The sequence below is a fragment of the Mesocricetus auratus genome, unplaced genomic scaffold, assembly GCF_017639785.1.
Source record: "Mesocricetus auratus isolate SY011 unplaced genomic scaffold, BCM_Maur_2.0 Super-Scaffold_100026, whole genome shotgun sequence".
NCBI classification, from domain to species: Eukaryota; Metazoa; Chordata; class Mammalia; order Rodentia; family Cricetidae; genus Mesocricetus; species Mesocricetus auratus.
The window spans coordinates 18,505,441-18,531,411 of NW_024429207.1; the positions used below are offsets into that span (position 1 = coordinate 18,505,441).

The 25,971-nt window shown below is 45.1% G+C and overlaps 1 pseudogene; it reads left to right on the forward strand.

The window, feature by feature from the left end:
• Positions 1 to 577: 577 nt before the first annotated feature.
• LOC101831820 lies at positions 578 to 1,577 on the forward strand (annotated as a pseudogene).
• Positions 1,578 to 25,971: the final 24,394 nt, after the last annotated feature.

Genomic DNA, 25,971 nt, shown 5'->3' on the forward strand with positions numbered 1-25,971 from the left:
ATAAAATGAACCAAATATAGGAGAACAAAACTCGATTTCCCTTGTACGAGGTCCCTAGGATAGCTGAGTTAACAGAAACAGAAGAACTGAGACTACTAAGGGTTAGGGCATGCAAGAATAGGAAGTTATTGCTTACTGGGTACAGAATTTGTTGGAAATGATGAAATGCCTCAGAAATAGATAGTGATGGTTGCACTACATGGCGCAGGATTTTACACTGAAGTGGTTGAAACAGCAAATACCTCACCACAAAAACACCGAGGAGAGTTCCTTTCACTATCTGTCAATTAACCAGACTCATAATCATGCTATCGTTGGGTGTGTTCTACATACGTAGTTTCACCAGTCAGTATTAGCTCGCCTCTCCTCATAGAAGCCCTATATTATTATCCACATAACACATAAGGATGCTAAAATTTTCAGAAGGTAGGTGACTTTCCCAGGGTCATAAAGCTACCTTATAAAGCTAGCTAGTGGAAAGGCAAAATGATTTCAAATTACTTAGTTGGAAGTTAAAAGAAAATTTTGTTTTTTAGTTGTAGCTAAAAACATCTGAAAAGAATATTTACGCTTTTTCCCCCTAGCGCCGCTGGGCCTGCAGGTCTGTGTGGAGCCGCAGTTGCAGGTGTCTGTTCCGCAGGATGGGGTTCGTGAAAGTTGTCAAGAGTAAGGCCTACTTTAAGAGGTACCAAGTGAGATTTAGAAGGCGGCGAGAGGGTAAAACTGACTACTATGCTCGGAAAAGATTGGTGATCCAGGACAAAAATAAGTACAACACACCCAAATACAGGATGATAGCGTGTCACTAACAGATATCGTCTGCCAGATTGCGCATGCCCGTATAGAAGGGGACATGATAATCTGCGCAGCATATGCACACGAACTGCCCAAATACGGTGTGAAAGTTGGCCTGACAAATTATGCTGCAGCCTATTGTACCGGCCTGCTGGCTCGCAGGCTTCTCAATAGGTTTGGAATGGACAAGATCTACGAAGGCCAATAGAGGTGACTGGAGATGAATACAACGTGGAGAGCATTGATGGTCAGCCTGGGGCCTTCACTTGATATTTGGATGCAGGTCTTGCCCGAACTACAACTGGCTATAAAGTGTTTGGGGCCCTGAAGGGCGCTGTGGATGGAGGCTTGTCTATTCCTCATTGTACCAAACTATTCCCTGGTTATGATTCTGAAAGCAAGGAGTTCAATACAGAAGTGCATCGGAAGCACATCATGAGACAGAATGTCACAGACTACGTGTGTTACCTAATGGAGGAAGATGAAGATGCTTATAAGAAACAGTTCTCCCAGTACATAAAGAACAACGCCACTCCAGACATGATGGAGGAGATTTCTACGGAAGCTCACGCTGCTATCCGAGAGAATCCAGTCTATGAGAAGAAGCCTAAGAGAGAAGTAAAGAAGAGGTGGAACTATTCGAAAATGTCTTTGGCCCAGAAGAAAGATCAGGTTGCTCAAAAGAAGGCAAGCTTCCTCAGAGCTCAAGAACGGGCTACTGAGAGCTAAACCAATTTTCTATGAAGATTTTTTTCAGAAAGATAATAAACCTATTGACCAAGAAAAAAAAAGAATATTTACAATTTTTGGTTTTATGTGTTTGGGTGTTTTGCATGCATGCATGTCTGTGCACTGTATGTGTACAGTGTTCACCAAGGCCACAATAGGACATAGTAACCAGGTGTTTGCACACGCCTTTAATCCCAGCACTAGAGAGGCAGAGGCAGGCGGATCTCTGTGAGTTCGAGGCCAGCCTGGTCTACAGAGCGAGTTCCAGGACGACCTCCAAAGCAATAGAGTTTCTCTGGGCCTTTGGAGGCTGTCCTGGAACTAGCAGAAAGAGTTCTTAATTGCTGGCCCATCCCTCCAGCAATAGAACTCCACATAGTAATTTTTTTCTTGTATTCAAGAAGAGAGAAAGAAGGGCTGGAGAGAGAGCTTAGCGGTTAAGAGCATTAAGAGCACTTGCTACCCATGAAGAGGACTCTGGTTTGATTCCCAGCCCCACACGGTCCCAGCTCCCATATAGAGGCTCATGATCATACATAACCCCAGTTCCAGGGGATATGACGCCCTCTTCTGGCCTCTTTGGGTACTTCATACACACGGTACACATACATTCCTGTAAAATACCCATACACATTAAACAAAATAAAATGCTACGAAAATATTCACATAAATGTACCCAAAGTAAATACTCAACACTTCATTGATGATTCAGTTATATTATGACACATTGCAAAATCAGTTCTGTGAAAGCAAAGTATTGATGAGCAATTGTGGGGACTTCTCTAAGCTGCAGGAGACCACCTCAACTTCCCCCTCCCCAGCCCCAAAGACTCAGAAATGATCAAAAGATCATAAAGAGCAGAAAACAAAGTAGCTATGAGAACCAAGCTTAATTAATGTTGGAGGTGTTTCTAAGTTGTTTGTAGGGGTTCATGCACTTCAGGTGACCCTGGATAAACCTGCCTGAAGGCTGGGAAGGGGTCCAGGCCAATGAAGGTGGGATGTTCCTAACATTGGATGAACCCTGTCCCTAAAATGATTCCATTAATCTGTGTTTGATCTACAGAACATTTTATTTTTACCCCAGGCTCTGTCCTATGTCAAAATGTGCCAAGTATTTCTGTGAATCCCATGATAATTTGACATCCATCCAAATAGTGCCTCTTGCTTTTTAATAACCCTATTGAGCTATTAGATTTTGATGCCTGGGTTTTAATTTTTAATATCGAGCACATTCTACATTTCAGACCAGGGACCACGAAGCCATTTCACAGCTAATGAACTTCCTCATTATAAACCATGCAGTGAGCAGTGGTTTCTTTAAACTTGGTCAAACATTAGCAATACATACACAGAACTTTGGGTGGGGGGGAAATCCTCTTCACTCAGTGGTGTGTGGTAAAGTGTAATGTCAGATGAAAAGAGAAAGAAAGGAAGGAAAGGAGGGAGGGAGGAGGAAGGGAAGGAGAATGAATAACAAGTAAAGCTTGGAAGCCCAGGAGGAGTAGATAGCGCCAATCCAGTAAAGGGCAGGATTGTGGGGTGAGGCAGGTGGGTACCCACAGGTAACCACGAGGAAGCCCTAAACAGCCCTCCAAGTGTCCACATGCCTTCACTAAAGAGCAACAAGTGTCTGAGGTCTTACCATTCCAATTTTCCCTGCCATCTCCAAGACTAATCATTGTGGCTCTGCCTTGAAGATTACAAAGCACTTCTGGGAATACTTGTCAGCTAATCCCTCAGGGCAGGGACTCTAACCAGTTGATCAGGATTGGCTGGCCCCAGCTAAAGAGGCAGTAGGAATGTTAAGAACTTGGCCTTTATCACTCTCAGGAAGGGGAGGGGGGCGAGTTTATCTTCTGGAAGCTTCAGTCGCTTTGATAAAATAAGGATAATGCTATTTACCTTGAAGGGTGGTTGTAAGGTTGAAAGGGCACAGAGCATCTTAACCACAATAGCTGGTATCTATCCTGACAGCCAGAGCAGTGGGAAGGCAGCCCCTTGGCTCCTGAAGTGTTTCTCCTCCAGCTGGGGAGCTGGGAGAACGTTTCCCAGGGTGGCACCCCTTTTTCTGTCAATAGTGGGGGGCAGGGAGCTCTCAATGTCTGGTCAGCTACCCCAGTAACACCCGGCTCCACCCACATCCTCTTGAGTTTGCTCCCCTGGGTTTCAAGTTAGGTTTGGGGGATGGGAGAAAAGGTTCCCAGAAGAACCCAGAGACTGCTGCCCGTCACCCACCTCCAGAAGTGATAGGGCCACGGAATGTTGGGGTTTGGACAGTTTCCTCTTTTTTGGGGGGAGGAGTTCGAGACAGGTTTTCTCTGTGGAGCCTTGGAGCCTGTCCTGGAACTCACTCTGTAGACCAGGCTGGCCTCGAACTCACAGAGACATCCACCTGCCTCTGTCTTCTGAGTATTGGGTTTAAAGGTGTGCACCATCACTGACTAGCTGACGGCTTCTTCTTTGCAACATGGGTGTGGAGTGTGTGTGTGTGTGTGTGTGTGTGTGTGTGTGTGTGTGTGTGTCTGTGTGTGTCTGTGTGTGTTTAGGGGCTGGGGATACCAATAACAGCACAGCAAGTTAGAGAAGCAGAGGTGTGGGGTTAGCACCCCCTTCTGAGGAAGCCAGGCTGCCAATGGAGACCTGCAGACCAGGTAGATCCTGGCTCAGGACTGTGACTTTAATTTGCACATAGAAACATCCCCCTCTGTCCTGCCGCCTCTCAGGAATTACCACTGCCTCTTCTTCAGAATGGCTTTTAGCATTAAGGCAACCTGTTGTACTTTAACATCTGTGTTCATTTTATGAAAGTAAGGAGTACCCAGGGACCAACTCCTCAGAGCAGATGATTCCGGCAGTATGGCTGAGAGACAGGTCACCTGTGTTCTGAGTCTCAGTTCACTGATCATATGTGAGGGTTGGTTGGTTTGTTTTAGACAAAGTCTTACTATGTAGCCCTGGGTGACCTGGAACTTGCTATATAGACAAGGTTGGACTCGAACTCACAGAGATCTACCTGATGGTGCCTCCTGAGTGCTAGGATTAAGAAATGTGTGTTTGTAGGCTTTGGCGGCTCATACCTTTAATCTCAGTACTCGGGAGGTAGAGGCAGTCAAATCTCTGTGAGTTTGAGGCCACCCTGGTCTCCAGAGTGAGTTCCAGGACAGCCTCCAAAACAATAGAGAGAAACCCTGTCTTGAAAAAAAAAAAAAGAAAGAAAGAAAGAAAGAAAGAAAAAGAAAAAAAAAAAAAAAGAAATGTGTGCCACCAGCTTGACTTGCTTTGTTTTTGTTTTATTGGTGGATTAGCAGTGCTGGGGACCAAATGCTGGGCAAGCCCTGCAGCCCCAGCCCAACTCCATGTACAAATGTCACTTACCTTTTCTGTTCTTTCTTCCCCTGCACATTTAGGATAATAGTACCCTACCCACACAGTTGCTGGTACGCTAGGATTGCTGTAGTTTAAAGAAGAATGGTTGCAGGAGGGGGGGGGGGCAAACCTTTAATCCCAGCACTGGGGAGGCAGAGGCAGGCAGGTCTCTGAGTTTGAGGCTGGCCTGGTCTATAGAGCTTGTTCCAGGATAGCCAGGGCTATACAGAGAAACCCTGTCTCAAATAACCGAAGAGAGGCGGGAAGGGGGTATTATCTCATATTTTAAAGGAGGCTATAAAGCATGGTACAAGCCAGGCAGGGAATAAATCACTTGGCTACAAAGCTATTCCCAAGTATCTTCTGATCATGGGTCTTGAAAATAATTTTAAAAGTAAGAAAAAAAGGGAGATACAAAGACATCAAAGAATAATTTTTGGCAAGTACTTAATCACTGAGGAAAAAGATAAGGCTTAGAAGGCATGTACTCTTTGATCCCTGCCTATATGGATACATTTACAAAACACTGGGCCATGTTCAAGGTAAACCATTTATGTCACGAAGGAAAAAGTCAAAAGAGTGGAAGGAAAATCTGAACTTAAAGCATTCCACATGAAAAGTCAAAGGTAAGTTAATTGCCACTCAGGTGTAGTTGCTCACACTTGTAACCCTAGCACTCAGAGAGCTAAGGCAGAAGGATGGTCATGAGCTCGAGGCTAGCCTGTGCTTCATACGGAATTTCAGGACCACAGTGTGAGACTTGACTCAAAAACAAGTCAAAAGTAAGCCAGACGTGGTGACAAATGCCTTCACTCTCACTCAGCGCTCTGGAGGCAGAGGCAGGCACACACCTGTGTGAAAGAAGCCAGCCTAACCTACATAGCAGGATACAGGTTAGACAGGACTACACAATGAAGCCCTGTCTTGAAATAAAATTAAATTCAAATTTTGTCACGAGACGTGTTTAAAGCTGCTAGAGTTTCAAATTAAACGGAATCTAGAGTTTGATCAACTTTGGTAAAGGTGCTTTTAGAGGCCACATCTGTGCACTCAAATCGACCAGCCACACTAAGAGTAAGAACACAGATGTTGACAACATTCCAAAGAGAATTCCCGTGTCCTTGGCTGCTTAGAATCTCATCCGTATTTCCAAGACTATCAGACCTTATAGCTTCTCCATTCCTTTCATTCCTTCCCCCTCCATCCATCACTCTCTTTCTTCCCCCCCCCCCTTTCTCTCTCTCAGCTGTGATGTTTCTTTTGAGCTTGCCTGGCAAGAAAGAGGAGGACAGAAGAGAGTGACAAGCCAACAGTGGCAATGTTTCCCTGGGCACCAAGGGAAAGGAACACACACACACACACACACACACACACACACCACCACCACCACCACCAGTGCCAAATCAACTCTAGCAACCAGGGTGCCAGCCCTGGACTCAGTACCTGTCCAGGGTCAGGGCCGGCACTGAGGCAGGAAAATTAAGGAAACATGGGAGAGGAAAAGGAGACCCTTCCCCCAGCGTCTGATTGGAACATCTCACCAACTCAGAGTAAAGAATTTTAAATCTTTGCAAAGAACACCTACATATTGCCAGGCAGTGGTGGCACACATGTTTAATCCCAGCACTCGGGAGGCAGAGGCGGGTGGATCTCTGTGAGTCTGAGGGCAGCCTAGTCTACAGAGACAGTTCTAGGATAGTCAAGGCTACACAAGGAAATCCCATCTCAAAAAACATAAAACAGACAAAAAAAAAAAAAGAATGCCCGTATCCAGACAATATTCATGCTTATGTAGATATTTCAAACAAGAATATGAAGAAAGCAATGAGCCTTACCTAAGGCCAGTGTATCATGATCTTTGAGTCTCACTGTATCCCCCTCCCAGCTGTGAACCTGTAACTTCCTGACAGTCTCAGAAACAAGGTTAGCAAGCTTTGTTTACAGTCCACACATCTTACCCTACCCTCCTTGTGACCTTCTACAGTAAGGATCCCTTTAACCTTTGCCCTGTGCTTTTTTCATATTGGCCTCATCCTACCCAGTGCACCACAGAAGTCACTCAGTAGACTCGTTTACTAAGTGGAAAAACAAACCAAGAAAAAGAAGCCTTTTGAATGATGTAATGTCAGAAACCACCGGTACACTACATATGGCTATCATGTAGAAATTCAGTTGCTCTGGATGTGTATTGTCCTTCTCCTAAAGTTATGTCGGTCTGTCTGCCTGCCTGCCTGCCTGTCTGCCTGTCTGTCTGTTTCATGTGTACATATCCCTGTTTAAATCTGTATTAAGCCTTTGTGTATATGAATGTTATATACATGTATGTGTGCCTGTGTTTGTACACACACATGGAGGTTAGAGGACTTCAAATATCTAGTTTATTTCTTTTTACCTTTATAATATTTAGTTTTTTATTTGATCTATATGAGTGTTTTTGCCTGCATGTATGTGTGTGCACCCTGTGCATGCAGTACCTGAGGAGGTCAGAAGAGGGCATCAGATCCTCTGGATCTGGAGACAGATGTCTGCCTTTGCTGGGATTAAAGGTTTATGCCACCACTGCCTGGACCGCCTTTTTTTTTTTTTTTTTTTTGAGTCAAGGTTTCTGGATGAACCTGGAGCTTGCCATTTTGGCTAGGCTGGCTGACCAGTGAGCCCCCTGAGACCTGCCTGTCTTTACCCAGCACCCCAGTGGTTAGAGGCACATGCAGCTATACCCTTTTCTTACAAGGATGCTGGAGATTCGAACTCAGGCACTCGTGCTTTTACTGCAAGGGCTCTTACTGAGTCCTCTCCCCAGCTGTCTAAACTTCTCAGTAAACTACAGCTATGCTCCACACGTGCTGTTCTGAAGTTCTTTCCGTGAAGAAAAGGTAAGTACCCCCGATTGACCGGAGCGGAGATACACTCACTCACTCACTCACTCACTCACTCACTCACACACATTCACTCGGGAGTGTGCACTCACACACTCCCTCCCCAGAACACCACCACAAAGGACAAGGACATACACCATAGGGAACAGATATCTGCCTCAGGCCTGGTGAGAGGCCCACAGCAGACCCGGGAGACACACCCACGGTAGTGTCAAGTTCTTCAGAAGCAGTCAGCCAAAGGCTGCCATTTCCTAGTGACTTCCTGGGGTTTCCACAGAGGCTTGGAACTAGGAGAAAGGCTGGTGATGGGAAAGAGGGACAATATAAGTGTTCTTTGTGCGTTTTATGAAGCAGAACTTCATCAGATAGCTACTCCTCATCTATGTCCCTGGTGAAACAGTCTCACCACCTAGCTCTGGCTGACCTGGAAGGGCTTGAACTCACAGAATTCCACTACCTCTGCTTCCCAAGTGCTGGGATTAAAGGCATGCGCCACCACCGTCCGGCTCTCTGTGGCTTTTGAGGCTGTCCTAGAACTCTTTCTGTAGACCAGACTGGCCTCGAACTCACAGAGATCTGCCTGCCTCTGCCTTATACCCCTTCTCCTCTAATATCTGTGTCTTAGAGAAACACGTCGTCACTAAATCAAGCCCGAACATTCAGATTTTCCTCATGTTTGTCCAGATCCTACCCAGGACACCACATCACGGTTCCTGTGAACCCCAAGGTTCGTGACTCTGAATGTTTCTCAGACTTCGTTTTTAAGGAGTAATGATCAGGAATTTTACAGGCTTCTCTCCCTCTGGAATTTGTTTGATCTTTCTCTCATGATAAGGATGAAGTTGTAGGTTTGGAGGAGAAAGGCCACAGATGCTATCTCAACCCGGCTCACTGCCGTCTTTATAGCTCCCTGTTTCTTTGCATTCTGCTTTTGACTTCCCTCATTTCTGCAGGTGGGAACTTTGGTTCCTGGCACACCACTCTCCTAATGTCTTTGTCTTTCCGTTCTTAGTACATTTATTTATCTATTTATTAACTCACTTATTTCAAGCAAACAACCCCCCTGTGTGAAGGTCAGAGGACAGCCTTTGGGAACTGCTTCTTTCTTTCCTCCATGTGGACCTTGGGAGGGAACTCGGGTCCTCAGACTTGGCAGCAGGGGTCTTGCCCCACTGAGCCACATGACCAGCTGACTCCGCTCACTTTTGACTTGTGCATTTAGACGTATAAGTTTGTCTCTCAGCGTGGCATCAGCTGCATTCTCACTTTTTTGTGACATGTCTGTCATTTGCCCCCTTCCGTTCAGTCCTACGTACTTGAGCTTCTTTGAGTTTTCCTTTTTGGAGACAGGGTCCAAACAAGACTATAGAGTGTAAACCTGTCTCGACAAATAAAAGGGAGCTGGTTTGGGGAGGTGGCCTCTCAGCTTCCTGCCCTGGCTGCCGGCTGCCATGCTCCCTTGCCATTATGGACTTCCTTTATGAGTCTATTTCAGCCAAAACAAACCCTCCCATAAGTCACTTGGTCACGGTGTTTTATTACAGCAACAAAGAGTAACTAATACAGTGGCTTTGTTCTTAGTCTTGCCTCATTGTCCCTTAGCAATATTTCCTGGCCACGCACGCATCTTCCTTTCTGCCCACATTAATACCCCTCTTATTAAGGCCATTGTGCACCGAGGTCATCATCCGGGTACTGGGGCTCCCTGCACCTCTGCACCTGTGACTCGACAATGCAGTGCTGTTGTTGGCAACAGGGAGAGGTACTGGAAAGCAGCTCCCCAGGTCCCCTGAATATCTCTCTTTAGAGTGGATTCCATTATAGTATTCATGGGTGTTTTGCCTGCATGTATTTCTACACACCATGTACATACCTAGTGCCTGCATAGGTAGGAAGGGGGTGTCAAATCCCCTAAAACTAGAGTTACAGACGGTTATGAGCCACTATCTTGGTGCCAGGAGCCAAACATAGGTTCTTGTTCCTCTGCAAGGCAGCAAGTGCTCTTATCTGTTGAGGCAATTTTCCAGCCCTTCTGCCATCTCCCTTTTTGGGGGTGGAAAATTTCCTAGAGAGAGTCTGCCTATGTAGCCCAGGCTGGCCTTGAATTTATATATAACCCAGGGTGGTCTCGAACTTGCAATCCTCCTGCTTTAGCTTCTCCAATATTAGGATTACAAGTACCTGCAGCATGCCCAGGAAAAATGTTCTTAGTACCATGTCTTAGTCACTGTTCTAGTGCTGAGAAGAGACAGCATGACCAAGGCAATTCTTATAAAAGCGTTTAACTGGGGGGTGGCTTGGTTTCCGAGGTTTAGTCCATGACCGTCATGGTGGGGAGCATGGCGTGGCAGGCCTGGCAGAGTTGGCGCTGGAGCAGTCCTTAAGAGCTACATCCTGAGCCGGGCGTTGGTGGCGCACGCCTTTAATCCCAGCACTCGGGAGGCAGAGGCAGGCGGATCTCTGTGAGTTCGAGGCCAGCCTGGTCTACAAAGTGAGTTCCAGGACAGCCTCCAAAAAGCTACAGAGAAACCCTGTCTCGAAAAACCAAAAAAAAAAAAAAAAAAAAAAAAAAGAGCTACATCCTGACTCACAGGCACAGAGCAGGCCTGGGATAGGCTTATGAAACCTCAAAGCCCACCCCCAGGGACATACTTCCTCCAACAAGGCCACACCTCCTAATCCTCCCTTCCAATAGTGCCAACCCTGGTGACTACGCATTCAAGCATACGAGCCTATGGGGGACATTCTTATTCAACCCACCACGCACCATCCATAAAGTATCTATTTGATGTTCAAATTTTGTCGGTCATCTGTTTGGCCTTATTACCTGCTCAAGTCAGAATCTATGTAAAAGCTGTTTGACTCTGCCTGCAATTGCTCTTCTGAGATAAGTTTCCAACAGGAATGCTCCCTGAATGTCAATGTCTCACTCCACCCCCAAGCACAGGATGTTTGTTTCCAGTTTGCCTTCTGTGTTGATTTTGAGGCAGTCTCCTTCTCTTCCTGTGGCCCGGGTTAGCCTTAAACTTGTAGTAAACACCCTGCTTCAGCTACACCTCAAGTGCTGGAGTCAATCCTAACAGATGCTCTCAGGTCCATGCATAAAGGCGGCCCATGATCATTTTGTTGGCGGTTGCGGCTCATGTTCTTTCTGTACATTAGTTCAATAGTTTTCCAAGAGCTTTGCCACATCAATAATTAGGTGTCCTGAGAGGCAGAGTGTCTAGGAGGGGAGCACCAGGATTTAACTTTTCTACCAAGTATAAAATGAAAAATGATGTGGCTTTAATAGTCTGGGGCTGCATTTACTGATGGGATTTTTGTATGCTGCATACATGATCTTGACTTCTGCACATTTCCCCATCGAATATCTCCTGCTTTGAGATGGTTTACAGAATCTGGACACTCATTTTTCTCTTTTTCTTGTCTATAGATCAAGTTTCAGGACAGTCAGAGCTGCACAGAGAAACCCTGTCTCAAAACAACAAAACAAAACAAACAAAAAACTATGTGAGCCACCCACCATGCCTGTCTGGGCACCATTCTTGGTTGCAAACATCTCCCAGTCTGTGGCATTCGGCTTACAGCTTCTGAGGGCTTCCCTCATTTTGTGGCCATCTTTTGTTCCCTCTGCCCTGCAAGGTCCATACATACAGTCATCACAAGCCACCTGTAGTGTAAACAGAATGTGCCATTCTTCCCTTCACTGGATAAGTGGACTTGGGCAAGGTGTAGTAAGTTCATTGAAAATTTAAACCAGGACAATAGGAGCTTCCTGGTCAATACAACTAGCTTTTTCTCCTGGACGCCAGCCACTGGCAAACCAGTTCTGCTGTTGAGTTAACAGCCCTGCAGAGGCAGCTTCTTGCTAAACAGAGAAAGGGGAGAGTAAATGGGCCTCCAGAGCCTTCTGCATTCTCTCTCCATATATCTGAGGTGGTTCATAAATGGGTAACTTTTTTCAGGCAATCTAGCTGCCATTTTCCCAGAAATGGAAGTCCTCTGATGACACGGTAAGGTTGACAGAACGCTTGCAATTAGACGGTGCATAAAATGCTATAGACCAAGCCACGTGTCCTCCTAACCGCATCACATTGTGCATGATGTTTCTGCTGAAAAGATTCCACCATGTTTGCATATTAGCCTCTGCATGCTCACGTCCTCAGCTAAACATTCAAGGTCCCCTACAGCACTGTCCCCATTTGTACTTCACTCTTATTTAAAGTTTTCTAACCATCTACATTGGAAGCATCAATGCCCATTAAGGCTCAGAGAATTTACTGCCTTTCCCCTTCCCTACAAATATCCCAGTCAGAAGCATCCGCTAAGTCAAAAGCTGTTCTTAAGGGTCAACTGCAAGTTCCTGTCTTTTGTGAACAATGTGATACTCAAGTAGAAATATTTTTTTTCAAGACAGGGTTTCCGTATGTAACAGCTCTGGGTGTCTTGGAACTCACTCTGTAGACAAGGCTGGCCTCAAACTCACAGAGAGCCACTTACCTCTGCCTCCTGAATGCTAGGATTAAAGGTGTGCATCACCAACGCCCAGCTTGAAATAATTTCTTTTGGGACAGTTTCTTCCTATTGTTATCAGTCTTATTTTGAAATTGTGATTCAAAAATAAACTTTCCCTCTTTTTGTTTGGTTTGGTTTATTGAGGCAGGGTTTCTCTTTGTAGCTTTAGAGCTTGTCCTGGAACTCGCTTTGTAGTCCGTGCTGTCCTTGAACTCAGGGAGATCTGCCTGCCTCTGCCTTCAACTCTGGAGTGCTGGGATTAAAGGCATGCACCATCACCATCCTGAGACTTTCCCTCTTTTTAAATTGACTATATCAAGTGTTTTGTTACAGTAGTGGAAAACTGACTAATACACTGCTCTTTAACACACTTTATTGACCTCTGATGGTAGTACATTCAAGAAGTAGAGAAAACTAAGCAAAAGCAACAAAAAAACATTCTCTTCTCTCTTGCCAGGACTCCCCTCCACTTCCCCAACCACCCTAACCACTTAATAGTAAACTGCTTGCACCCCAGTTTTTGTCTTAGGAATTACAAATTAATGCATGGTGGTATTGGCAATAATTTAGCAGCAATAAAGATTTCCTTACTTTGGGGTATTACTATGTAGCTTAGGCTGATCTCCAACTACAAAATCTTCCTGCCTCATTCTCTGAGTGCTAAGATTGAACCACAACCACCACCCAAAGATTTTAGTATGTCTGCTGCCAAGTCAGGCATCTACCTTGTTTTTTGAAACAAGGTCTCTCAGTGACCTGAAGAGCACCAAGGCAGGCTGGCCAGTGAGTCACAGAGATTCACCTACCCCTTCCTCCTGGACTCTAAGGATTACAAACTGTGACACCATGCCTGGCTTTTTTTTTTTAATCTAATTTAATATGTCTGGGTGTTTTCTTTATGTATGTCCTATGTCTGTAGAACACCAGTATGTGGGTGACTTTGACTTTTTCTAGGATGTGGGTAAAAACCCAGAGGGGAATGGCGAAGTCACAGGAGTCGTTTGAACATGTGCTCATGCTGTTTTCAAGACAGCATAAAAAAGTTTCTTCGTGTTCACTCCTCGTCAGTGCAGCTTCTAGCTAGAGCAATGCTTCTCAATCTATGGGTCCTGACCCCTTTGGGATAGAAGGATCCTTTCACAGAGCTAGCCTAAGACCATTAGAAAACACAGACAGAAAATTACAGTTATGAAGTAGCAATGAAAATAATGTTATGGCTGACTCAGGAGGCAGAGTCAGGCTGATCTCTGTGAGTTCGAGGCCAGCCTGGTCTACAGAGCAAGTTCCAGGACAACCTCCAAAGTCACAGAGAAACCTTGTTTCAAAAAAAAAAAAAAAAAAGATCACAGCATTAGAAAGGTTGAGAACCACTGCTCTAGGGTTTAATGGCATAGTCATTTACAGGTATATAGTGTGATCTCCTTCTGGTAAATTGGTTTACCAGGTCAGATATTTTTAAATTGTCATTTATTTGCCACATTTTTAAGTTCATTTTAACTGTTTGTGGTGGTTTGAAAGAAAATGACCCCCAAAGGGCGTGGTACTATTAGGAGGTGTGACCTTGCAGGAAGATGTGTGTCACTGTGGAGGCCGGCTTTGAGGTCTCAAATATGTTCAAGTCATACCCAGTGAGGCAGACCACACCCTGTTACCTGCCCATCAAGATGTAAAGCCCCAGCTCCTTCTCCGGCGCTGTGTCTCCTGCACGGTACCATGATCCCCCCATGATGATAATGGACTGAATCACTGAAACTGTAAGCCAGCCCCAGCTAAATGTTTTCCTTTATAAGACCTGCTGTGCAGGAAAAAGAGAGGGAGACAAGAGGGAGAGGAGGACATGGGGGGGGCAGGAAAGTTGAGTTGGGGGAAGAATAGAGGAGAGCAGGATGAGAGACATCATAATAGAGGGAGCCATTCTAGGTTTGAGGGGAGATCTGGCACTAGTGAGAACTCCAGAGATGTACAAGGATGACACCAACTGGCAAACTAAGCAGTAGTGGAGAGGCTACCTTAAATGCCCCTCCCTGATAATGATTTTGATGACTATCTTATATGCCATCCTAGAACCTCCATCTAGTGACTGATGGAAGCAGAGACAGACACCCACAGTTAAACACTGAACTGAACATCATTGTCATTCACCCCGATTCTTGTCACTCACCCTCATTCACCCTGACTCTTGTCGTTACAAAAAAACCCGGCACCAAGAGCTTCAACGGTGGTCCTTGACTGTGCATACAGCCTCTGACTTCATCTGGGTCCTGTCCCAAAACCCTACTCCACCCAATCCTGCCTTCCACAGGACCAGAATGTATCCTACTTGTGTCCTAAATCTTGTTAGTCACACCCTCTAGATGCCTCCTCACCCCCAGTCTCAAGTGCCCCAAACAGAAAGAGGTAAGGGATTCTGAGACCTTGAGCCTCCTTCCAGAGGGATTTGAATTCTAGAAGTCTCTCTTATCCTTCCCCACCCTGCCACATGTGACTAATAAAGGTACAGAATGAACTAGCTTCCTCTCCCTCCCCACAAATAGGTAGTCATTTTATAAGTGCTTGAAAGAATATTCCAGTGTTACCCATTCTGCCTCCTATATATAAGGGTTCCACACCGGTGGATCTACAGGATATAAGGGGTAGACACAGAGCCACTACCAGTAGGACCAAGCCCTTGCCCTAAGATGGCTAGAAATGATGGTAAATGTCTCCCTCTTAACTTATATTAGGCTGTGAAATTAAATTATTATTTTGTTCTCTCATGTAAATGAATCCTCCTTCTTTTAATAAAACTGTTTAATACCACATACATGTTTTTCACAATGAAAGACCTCTCGTGGGGTTCTACAAATATCTTATGTTCTTTCTCAAATATTACACAGGCACTCACTGCAGCAGTTCTCAACCTGTGGGTTACAACCCTTTGGTAAACCTCTATCTCCAAAAGTATTTACATTATGAGTCATAACAGCAGCAAAATTACAGTGATGAAGTAGCAACAAAAATAATTCTGTGGTGTGTGTTGGGGGGAGGTCACCACAACATGAGGAACTGTATTAAAGGGGCGATGCATTAGGAAGGTTGAGAACCACTAACCCATTGCATTGTTCTGTCTGCTAGAATGGTGTTTAACATTGAACACACACAGTGCTCCAATCTTGATATCAAAAAACTAGTCTCTTTGGTCTTTTGGGAAATGGCTGGTTCCAGGACTGAGGATGGAAGGTGCCAGAGGAGCCTATAGCATCTTATCGCACCAGGTAATAAGAAAGTTCTATAAACTGATGGGCTGTGTCAGAAGGATGCAGGAGGCAGCACAGATAAGCATTTCACTGGCCAAATCTGGACCATTTTGAACATTCAAATCGATGACGATAATTCATTCCATTCCATTGAATAAAACATGAAGCCACAGTGATATGAATAGGAAAGCAAGGGGCCTGGAGAGACAGCTCAGTGGTTAAGGGCATGAACCATTCTTGCAGAGGAACCAAGTTCAGTTCCCATCACCCACAATGGGGAGCTCACAATGACCTGTAAATCCAGCCCAGGGGATCGGACTCCTCTGGCCTCCTCAGGCACTCATGAGCACATACACAGAGACACATGCATAGTTAAAAGTAATGCAATCTTTAAAATAAACTGTAAGGTGAATAGATACACGATAAGGAGAATTCTCTTTTCTTCGTTGGTGTTAAGAACAGAACACAGGGCCGGGCGTTGGTGGCGCACGCCTTTAATCCCAGCACTCCGGAGGCAGAGGCAGGCAGATCTCTGTGAGTTCGAGACCAGCTTGGACTACCAAGCGAGTTCCAGGACAGCCTCCAAAGCCACAGAGAAACCCTGTCTCGAAAAACCAAAAAAAAAAAAAAAAAAAAAAAAAAAGAACAGAACACAGGGTCTACCACTGATCCCACATCCTCAGACTACAAGCTCCTCTTTAAAGGGCTTGATGGCATTAGAAAACTGCTACATGTCAATTGTGATGGTAATAACCCAGGCATGAAACATGCTCAGACTAGCAAGCAATAGTTGGAAGGGAAACAGGATATTTGCATGGCCCCAAAGGTCCTCCTACAAAGCAGTTTTTAATTTCCAAGGGAGGGGGAATGTTTCTCTGGCAGCAGACAGTGTTGGCATCATTTTAGGGCAAACTGACAGCATGGACTGCCTATGGGGGTTGCACTAAGAAAAGCTGAGTGCCACTCTGATGACAGTCCTACTGGAGAGAGAGAGAGAGAGAGAGAGAGAGACAGAGAGACAGAGAGACAGAGAGACAGAGAGAGAAATGCACAGTCTCCTCTGTGAGCAGAGGAACATGAGGCAAGCCTTGCTGAAGGATGGTATACACAGTCACTATGAAACTATCCTGGGTTGAGGAGAAGCAAGGAAACAGAACAAGCCAATGCATGTGTGACCCTGGACCAGGGTCTTTGCTTCAAGGACACGACTGAGACCTTGCCAGACTTCATGGTGTCTACAAGGAGAGTTCATAGGAGTTCCCTGTACTACGATGGAAACTTTTTATTCCCCCTTGTAACTTTCAAATTATTTCCAGTGGAAAGTAAGAAGAAACAAATCCCAAGCAGAAGAAAGCCAGAAGAGAGTGTGAGAGGAGTGTGCAAGTTGTAACCAGATGAGGGAATAGGACCCAACGTTAATGGCAAATTTGTAACAGAAATCTTTAAGTTAAAGGAGAAAAAGAGACAAACTGTGTTGTGTAGCACTGGCTGGTTTCTCCTGGCCCTGTCTTGACTGAAACTGGTATCCTTACTAAATAGGCAGGTCTGATGGTGCCTCTACCTGTAATTCCAACATTTGGGACAAGGCAGGAGGATTACTGTGAGTTCAAGGCCAGCCTGGTCTATAAAACATGACTACCTCAAACAAAACAAAGCATGATAGGGGCTAGAGAGATGGTTTGGTGGTTAAGAACACTTGATGCTGGGAACCTCTGGTACCTAGAACTCCATGATCCAAGGCATCCAACACTCTCTTCTGGCCTCTACAGTCACCTAGGTACACCTTCTGTGGAATATTAGTTTAAGATGTATTACATTTGTTTATGCTGTGGAACATTTGTTTAATGATGCAAAAAAGTGTTGCATTCTTTTTTTTTTTTTTTTTTTTTTTTCGATACAGGGTTTCTCTGTGGCTTTGGAGGCTGTCCTGGAACTCGCTTGGTAGTCCAGGCTGGTCTCGAACTCACAAAGATCCGTCTGCCTCTGCCTCCCGAGTGCTGGGATTAAAGGCATGCGCCACCAACGCCCGGCGTGTTGCATTCTTTTATGTTGCATTTGTTTAACTCTGAGAAGCTGTGTTATTTTGCCTGTCTAAAACACCTGATTGGTCTAATAAAAAGCTAAATGGCCAATAGGTAGGCAAGAGAGAGAAATAGACAGGGCTGCCAGGCAGAGAGAATAAATAGCAGGAGAAATCTAGGCTTGAGAGACACAAGGACCGAGAAAAAGAGAAGGAGAGGAGGATGGCAGGGGCCAGCACCCAGCCACCTAGCCAGCCATGGAGTAAGAAGGAAAGGAAGGCATATAGAATAAAGATAGGTTAAAAAGCCCAAGGGCAAAATGTAGTTAAACAGAAATGGGATAATTTAAGTAAGAAAGGCTGGCTAGAAACAAGCTAAGCCCCAGCATTCATAAGTAAGAATAAGTCTCCCTGTATTTATTTGGGAGCTAAGTGGTAGGCCACCTAGGAGTTAAAAAAACAAAAAACAAAAAACAAAGACAACTACAGACACACATATACAACAATTATCATTATTATCATTACTATCATCACTACCACCATCATTGTTGTAGTTTTAATGTAATTGGCCCCCATAAGCTTATAGGGAATGGCATTCTTAGGAGGTGTGGCTTTGTTGGAGTAGGTCTTACCTTGCAGGAAGAAGTGTATCACCGTGGGGGAGGGCTTTGAGGCTCAAGCCATGCCCAGTGTCTCAGTTCACTCCCTGCCACCTGTGGATCAAAATGTAGCTTCTCCCCTCTCAGCTCCTTCTCCAGCACCGTGTCTGCCTGCCTGCCGCCACTCCTGCCATAAAGACAATGGGCTGAACCTCTGAAAATGTAAGCCACCCAACTAAATGTTTTCCTTTATTAGGGTTGCCGTGATCATGGTGTCTCTTCCCAGCAACAGAAACCCTAAGACAGTGGTCATCTTTAGAAGACAAAATAAGTACATTTTTCATGAATTATTGTGGGGACAACAGACCTTGGGCAGAGACCCACTTCCCCATCAGCCTGGGAGTAGGCAGCTGTAAGACAATGTTTACTAAAAACATGTTTACTTTTTTTTTTTTTTTTTTTGGTTTTTCGAGACAGGGTTTCTCTGTATTGTTTTGGAGGCTGTCCTGGAACTCGCTCTGTAGACCAGGCTGGCCTCGAACTCACAGAGATCCGCCTGCCTGTGCCTCCCGAGTGCTGGGATTAAAGGCGTGTGCCACCAACGCCGGGCTAAAAACATGTTTACTAAAAATAATATAATGCCCGGGGCAATAAGTTCCTGAAAAGGGCTGGCCCACGGGAACCGTTCTGAACTGGACCTTTTCCAAAGACTAACCGCCTCTTCTGACCCACCACCCAAGTCAGCCTCTGGTGTCAGGATATATAATAACCAGCCAGAATAGGAATAAAGGAGAGCCTTCTTGCGGAGCCTTCAGTGTTGTTAATCCCCGACACCCTCCGCACATTCTCGGACACAGGTTGCGCAGTGGGCATGGCAAATTATCCAAAATATGACAGGAATAGGTCAATTGGGAGATAGACTGACTAAAGTCCATATCACAGTGGTTGCTTGTACAAAAAAAAATGATTTTATAGTGAAAAGTGAAAATCAAGGGATTCAAATGACTATAGTCACACCCAGTTCAAAATCCAATATGAAAAGTAGTACCAAAGGCCTGGAGCCAGGGGATACTCTCAAAATGGGTCTTAGTTCCTAAATTTATCTACCTGGAAGGTTTTTAAAGAGAGGATCATCCTTCGTAGCCTTTTCAAGTAAAGGGCATCCCTTTCGGTAGAAAGTCTGTACTCCACCATTAAGAAGGCATGCCATGCCCTTGACTGACCTGCTCCCCAGAGGAATGGACTCTATTTTAGCACTGCATGGTGCCCGGTAGATACATTGCTTATGGAAAATTTATTTCACATGGCTGGTCATGTGCAAACATATCAATCAAGGGGTTTATGAACTGGCAACTTACCTACTCACTAAGTTTGTACTTCTGTTGAAATAAGTATGTGTGGTCAGGCATAGGAGAATACGCCTACAGTCCTAGTTGTTTGGGAGGCTGGAGCAGGAGGGTCATGTGAACCCAGGCAGGGCAACATAAGCCTGTCAGTAACTAATGGGAACAGTACTGTGCAGGCTCTTGAGTAGTCTAGCTAGCAGCTCTGATCTAGAGGTTAACAGTGATCACTAGCCCAACCCCCAAATAAGAAAACTGAATCTAAGCTCCAACGAATGCCACTGCAAAGTAATTATTGCTGGAACACAATGGGGCCGTCACCTACTTCGAAATCCAGTGCAATTTCATGACACCAGGTTCATTTGAAAGTTCTACAAATAAATGATCTCAATCCATTTGTTCATTTTGTGTCTATAACTCAATCTCTCTGTCTCTGTCTCTTTGTGTGTGTGTGTGTGTGTGTGTGTGTGTGTGTGTGTATCTGTGAGTTTGAGGCTAGCCTGATCTACAGAGAGAGTTCCAGGACAGCCAGGGCTACAAAAAAGAACCCTGTCTAAACAAACAAACAAAAAACAAAAGAAACAAAAGTCTGCTCTTGAGATGCGGGAGTCACACCAATTTATAATCTAGGGCCAGGGACAAGAAGTCCAATTTTAGTCTGGGCCATCCAGAAACCAAGTGCAGCAGTGAAAATCAGTTCTAGACAGCTGGAGAAAATAATGTGTTTTTTTTTTTAAAGAATTTTCTAGAATGCTTAACTGATGTTCCATCAAATTTGAAAGACAAGTCAGCGGGGTTGCATCATATTTATAAAAAGAGCCATCTACTCTGCCTATGATGGTTTTCATGTGTTTGAAATATGGTGTGAGTACATGTAAGTGTCAGGATGAGGCTGCGTCATCATTTGGTCCTTAAATGTTAAAGACATTTGAGCAAAATTTGCATGTTTGCTTTTTCTTTTTTTCCTAAGGAAAGATGTTGAAATAAAGTCATGGGCTTTACTCATTTTACAAATATTTATTGATGGCATGCCAGGCACAATTTAAGAGTGTGTGTTATTTTTCTCATCATAGAAATTAAGTGACTACATTTTTGGGTTTTGAGACTGGGTTTCACTATGTTTTCTGGGCTGGCCCGAAACTCCTGGGCTCTAGCAATTCTCCTGCTTCAGCCTGCAGAGTATCTGGGTCTGAAGGTCTGTGTAACTATGCCTAGCTACATTTTTTTTTTTTTTTGGGGGTTTTCGAGACAGGGTTTCTCTGTATTGTTTTGGAGGCTGTCCTGGAACTTGCTCTGTAGACCAGGCTGGCCTCGAACTCACAGAGATCCGCCTGCCTCTGCCTCCCGAGTGCTGGGATTAAAGGCGTGCGCCACCAACGCCCAGCATGCCTAGCTAAATTAAGCGTATTTGAACATAATTGTCAGACCAGAGATGGTCATGAAGATAGCCACACTTTCAAAGGAGCAGCATGAAAAGAAACAATGAAGCCAGCAAGACAGGCACCCTACTGCTCAGCACGTGAGACATTTAAAGTTTCCTTTTGCAGGTTCCTATTGTGTCACTGTCAAATCCCGTAGTACAGTTTGAATATGAAATGTCCCATACAGGCTCATGTTTTGAGCACTGTTCCCAGCTGGTGGAGCCTGTAGGCAGTTGAGGAGGTGAGGAAGTGGGAACCAGCGGACAGAAGCAGGTGGGGGGGGGGCTCTTGTCCCCTTGGAAACGTAGTATCACTGCCTACTAGGAAGTAGCTATGATGTGGAAAGTCTCTATTGTGTGCCTCTACCATACCTTCCCCCAGACCCTAACCCTCTAAACAAAAAAGTTCTTTCATCCCTCAGGTTGTTTCCATTTGGCATGTTGTTGCAATAAGGACAAAGTAGCTAATGCATACATTCTGTGTTGTTACAGTTGAAACTCTTTATTGAGTCCTCCCTTAATCAGTACAGGCAACCTCCTACAACTTGCTGGCTTACTAATCAGCCTCTCTTCTTCTCTAAGCTCATCTTACACCAACTTTCCTTTTTTTTATTTTTTATTTAAAAAATTTTTTTCTCTCTAGTGGTTTCAGTTCACCAGCCATAAGCCTTCCATCATCTGATTAGACTAGTTCCTGATAGGTACTGTCTTTGTTCCTCCCTTAACCGACTACATCTACCTATCCATCCTTCTGCACTTCATATGACGTCACTCCACTCAGGAGACAGAGGCAGACGGATCTCTGTGAGTTCAAGGCCACCCTGAGCTACATGAAATTGGTCCAGTCTGAAAGAGAAATAGAACTCACACAAAAGTTATCTCAATACTTGGGATCCCACACCTTCAATCCCAGCACCAGGGAGGAATAGAAGGCATGAGTACATGGGAGCTCACTGCAGTATGAGTGAGTCTGAGGAGCGGTGCAATCGGGAGCAGTCTGAGGTTTGGTGGATCACCCCTTTGGTCTGAGCATTGGTAGAGGTGAGAACTCTCTGGTGACTGACTGCTTTGCTTCTCTGATCTTCAGCTTGAACCTCAATACCTGTCTCTGGGTTTTTATTATTTGTGCTACAATTATGAGTATTCACACAGATCGTATTTTCTAATTTAACTTCATTTTTTGAGACGGTTCTATTCCATTAGCCTTGGCTTTCCTGGAACTTGCTGTAGAGAATAGGTTGGCTACCAACTCACAGAGATCCTCCTGCTTCTGCCTCCCCAGAGCTGAGACTGAAGGCATGTGCCACCATGCTGAGCTCTATTAATTAATTTATTATTTTATGTATATGGGTGTTTTGCTTACATGTATTACTGTCGTGGAATATTACTTTAACTATGTAAATATTTGTTGCCTTGCCTGCCGGAGGCACCAGATTATCCTGGTTAATAGCTAGGCAGGAGAGGAATAGGCAGGACTGGCAGGCAGAGAGAATAAATAGGAGGAGGAATCTAGGCTCAAGAAGAAAGAACAGTTGAGAAGGAGAGAATGAGGGAAAAAGAGAGGGCCAGCCAGACTCAGAGTAGGACACACAGAAAGAAAGGTAAAAAGCCCCGAGGTAAAATGCAGATGAAGAGAAACAGTCAGAAGAGCTAGAAGGATGAGCATAGGACAAGACTGAGCATTCAAAACTAATAAGTCTCGGTGTCTTTATTTGGGAGCTGGTTGGGGCCCAAATGAAAGCCTACTACATAAGTCTGTGCATCATCTGCATGCAGTACCTGAGTGGGCCTATAGGAGGCGTCGTATCCCCTAGAACTGGAGTTACAGCTGCTTGTGAGAGGATGTGTGGTACACTCACTTTTTTTTTTTTGTTTTTACGAGACAGGGTTTCTCTGTGTTGTTTCAGAGGCTATCGGTCCAGCCCGGCCTCGAACTCACAGAGATCCGCCTGCCTCTGCCTCCCGAGTGCTGGGATTAAAGGCATGCGCCACCACCGCCCGGTGTACGCTCACATTTTAAAAAGTATAGTTTTGGGCAGGGCAGTGGTGGTTCACGCCTTTAATCCTAGCACTCAGAGGCAGAGGGAGGCAGATCTCTGTGAGTTCGAGACCAGCCTGCTTTATGGAGTGAGTTCCAGGACAAGCTTCAAAGCTACACAGAGAAACCCTGTCTCAAAAAAAACCAAAATAAATAAATAAACAGACCATGCTTGGTTTCCCTCCCTCCCTCCCTGTCTTCCATCTCAGTGAGATGCTGTCTTGGTCATTTCTTCATTGCTATGACAAACACCCGAGAGAAATGGTTTAAAAGGAGAAAAGCCTCATAGTCCAAGGTTAGCAGGTTTCATTGCTTTGGGCCTGAGGGGATACAGACTATTTGGCAGGGAGAAGATGTGGAAGAGGCCAGAGAGCAGAAAGAGGCCAGGGAGCAATACCCCCAGCAACTTCCTCCCTCCCATCAGGCACCGTGTTGAAATTTTCTAATGCTTCCCAATAACACCATCAAATAGGAATCCATCAGTGAATTAGTCCACTGATTACATCAGACCCTTCCTGATGACATTACTTCTCAGTAACTGCATCCCCCAGCCAGGACCAAGACTTCAGCACGTGCCTTTTTATGGGTTTATATCCAAACGTTAACAGACAACTGTGCTGTAGGCCCTCTGATGTTTGCAGTGTGTCCCTTAGAAATGGCCTGCCTTTCCCCTTGGCTTTAGTCAAGGTTCTCTAGGGGAACAGAACCAAAAGAAAGGGTTCAGGGCTTGGTAATAGGTGTATTTGTTGAACAGGAAGGTTACTAGATTATAGGCAGATTAGAGAAACTAGAAGCCTTATAAAAAGGGCAACCAGTAATGCAACCCACAGCCCAACTGTACTCCACCCAAGGCCTCTATGTTCCTGGAGAGTCACTGGTGTGAGTCTGCATTCTAAGGTTGGGGAAGCAGCCACGCAACATGCAGTCAAGTGGACCAGTGAGACAGCTCATTAGGTAAAGGTGCTTTCTGCTCAGTCATGCATTTGACCTGAGTTCAAACCCTGGAACTCAATACGAGGGCAGAAGGACAGAGAATTGACTCCACACATTTTTTCCTGAAAAGTAAAATACATTTTAATGACACATACAAGCCAAAGTGTATTGACGTGCAGATGTCATAACCACAAAGCTTTTTTTTTTTTTTTGGTTTTTCAAGACAGTGTTTCTCTGTGGCTTTGGAGGCTGTCCTGAAACTCGCTCTGTAGACCAGGCTGGCCTCGAACTCACAGAGATCCGCCTGCCTGTGCCTCCCAAGTGCTGGGATTAAAAGTGTGTGCCACCAACACCTGGATCTTTCTTTTTTTCTCAATTTATTTTTATGTGCTTTGGTATTTTACCTGCAGGTATGTCTGTGTGGGGATTTTAGATCCTGGAATTGGAGTTACAGACAATTGTGAGGGGCCATACGGGTGCTCGGAATTGAACCTGAGTCCTCTGGAAGAGCAGCCAGTTCTCTTAATTACAGAGCCAATTATCCCACCCCATGATGCTTTGATACATGCAGATATAATGACCACAACCTTTGTACTTCTATATCCCATGGTTCCCCTGACTCCGTTTTTGTTTTGAAAGTTGCTGGATGGTTTCCTTTCTACTCCTATTCCATGGAGGCCTAGCCTATCTGATGGTGTTGCCTATACTCAGGGGGGTCTCTCCTCTTTCAGTTCTCAGGAAATGGCTTCACCCTCACACTCAGAAGTGTGCTTACCAACCTTCTCAGCATCTGTTGAGATGAACCATCACACCATCTCTCCATCAGTTCTCATCCATGGACCACACAGTGCCCCTGTTTCCATCACACCATCTCTCCATCAGTTCTCATCCATGGACCACACAGTGCCCCTGTTTCCATCACACCATCTCTCCATCAGTTCTCATCCATGGACCACACAGTGCCCCTGTTTCCATCACACCATCTCTCCATCACTTCTCATCCATGGACCACACAGTGCCCCTGTTTCCATCACACCATCTCTCCATCACTTCTCATCCATGGACCACGCAGTGCCCTGTTTCCATCACACCATCTCTCCATCACTTCTCATCCATGGACCACGCAGTGCCCCTGTTTCCATCACACCATCTCTCCATCACTTCTCATCCATGGACCACGCAGTGCCCCTGTTTCCATCACACCATCTCTCCATCACTTCTCATCCATGGACCACGCAGTGCCCCTGTTTCCATCACACCATCTCTCCATCACTTCTCATCCATGGACCACACAGTGCCCGTTTCCATCACACCATCTCTCCATCAGTTCTCATCCACGGACCACGCAGCTCCTTTCTGTCTCCCTTCAATCCACCTTGAGAAGGACACTGAAAGTGCTCTCTGAAGGACAGTACTTTATGACTAAATGAATTAAATCTTCAGTCTTGTCTCCTAACACTTGTGGATTCTCTGTAGAGGTTTCAGTTCTGTAAATTTGCCACTTGACTCTGATTCCTCAGAAATAGTTACTATGTATTCCTTTCCTGGGGCTCAAATTCAAATCACAGGTGGTATTTTAAAGGAAAAGCCACTTGATGATGGCATTGCTTGCTGGCCACACCTAGACCTACTTTTGTTTTGTTTTCAACTTATTATCAATTATTTACATTTACATTTGGGTATTTCTATTAAGGCTCTGAAAAGATTGTGTGCATATTCCCTCTCTCTGTGTCTCATCATCACACGCGCACTCTTTTGCCGGCATGTATATCTGTGTGAAGGGGTCAGATCACCCAAAACTGGAGTTACAGGCAGTTATCAGCTGCTAAGTGAGTGCGGGAATTGAACCCAGGTCCTCTGAAAAAGCAGCCAGTGCTCTTAACTGCTGAGTCATCTCTTCAGCTCTCCCCACCTCCAATCAGTTTTTATCTATGCCAGGAATGATGAAACTACAGCCCAAAAGCCAAGTCCATCCAGCTTATTTTTATATAGTCCCTGGGCTAGGAATGGCTTTTTCATTTGTTAAAGGATTATAAAAACAAAGCAGACTATACAATAGAGGGTACACGCCGGGCGTTGGTGGCACACGCCTTTAATA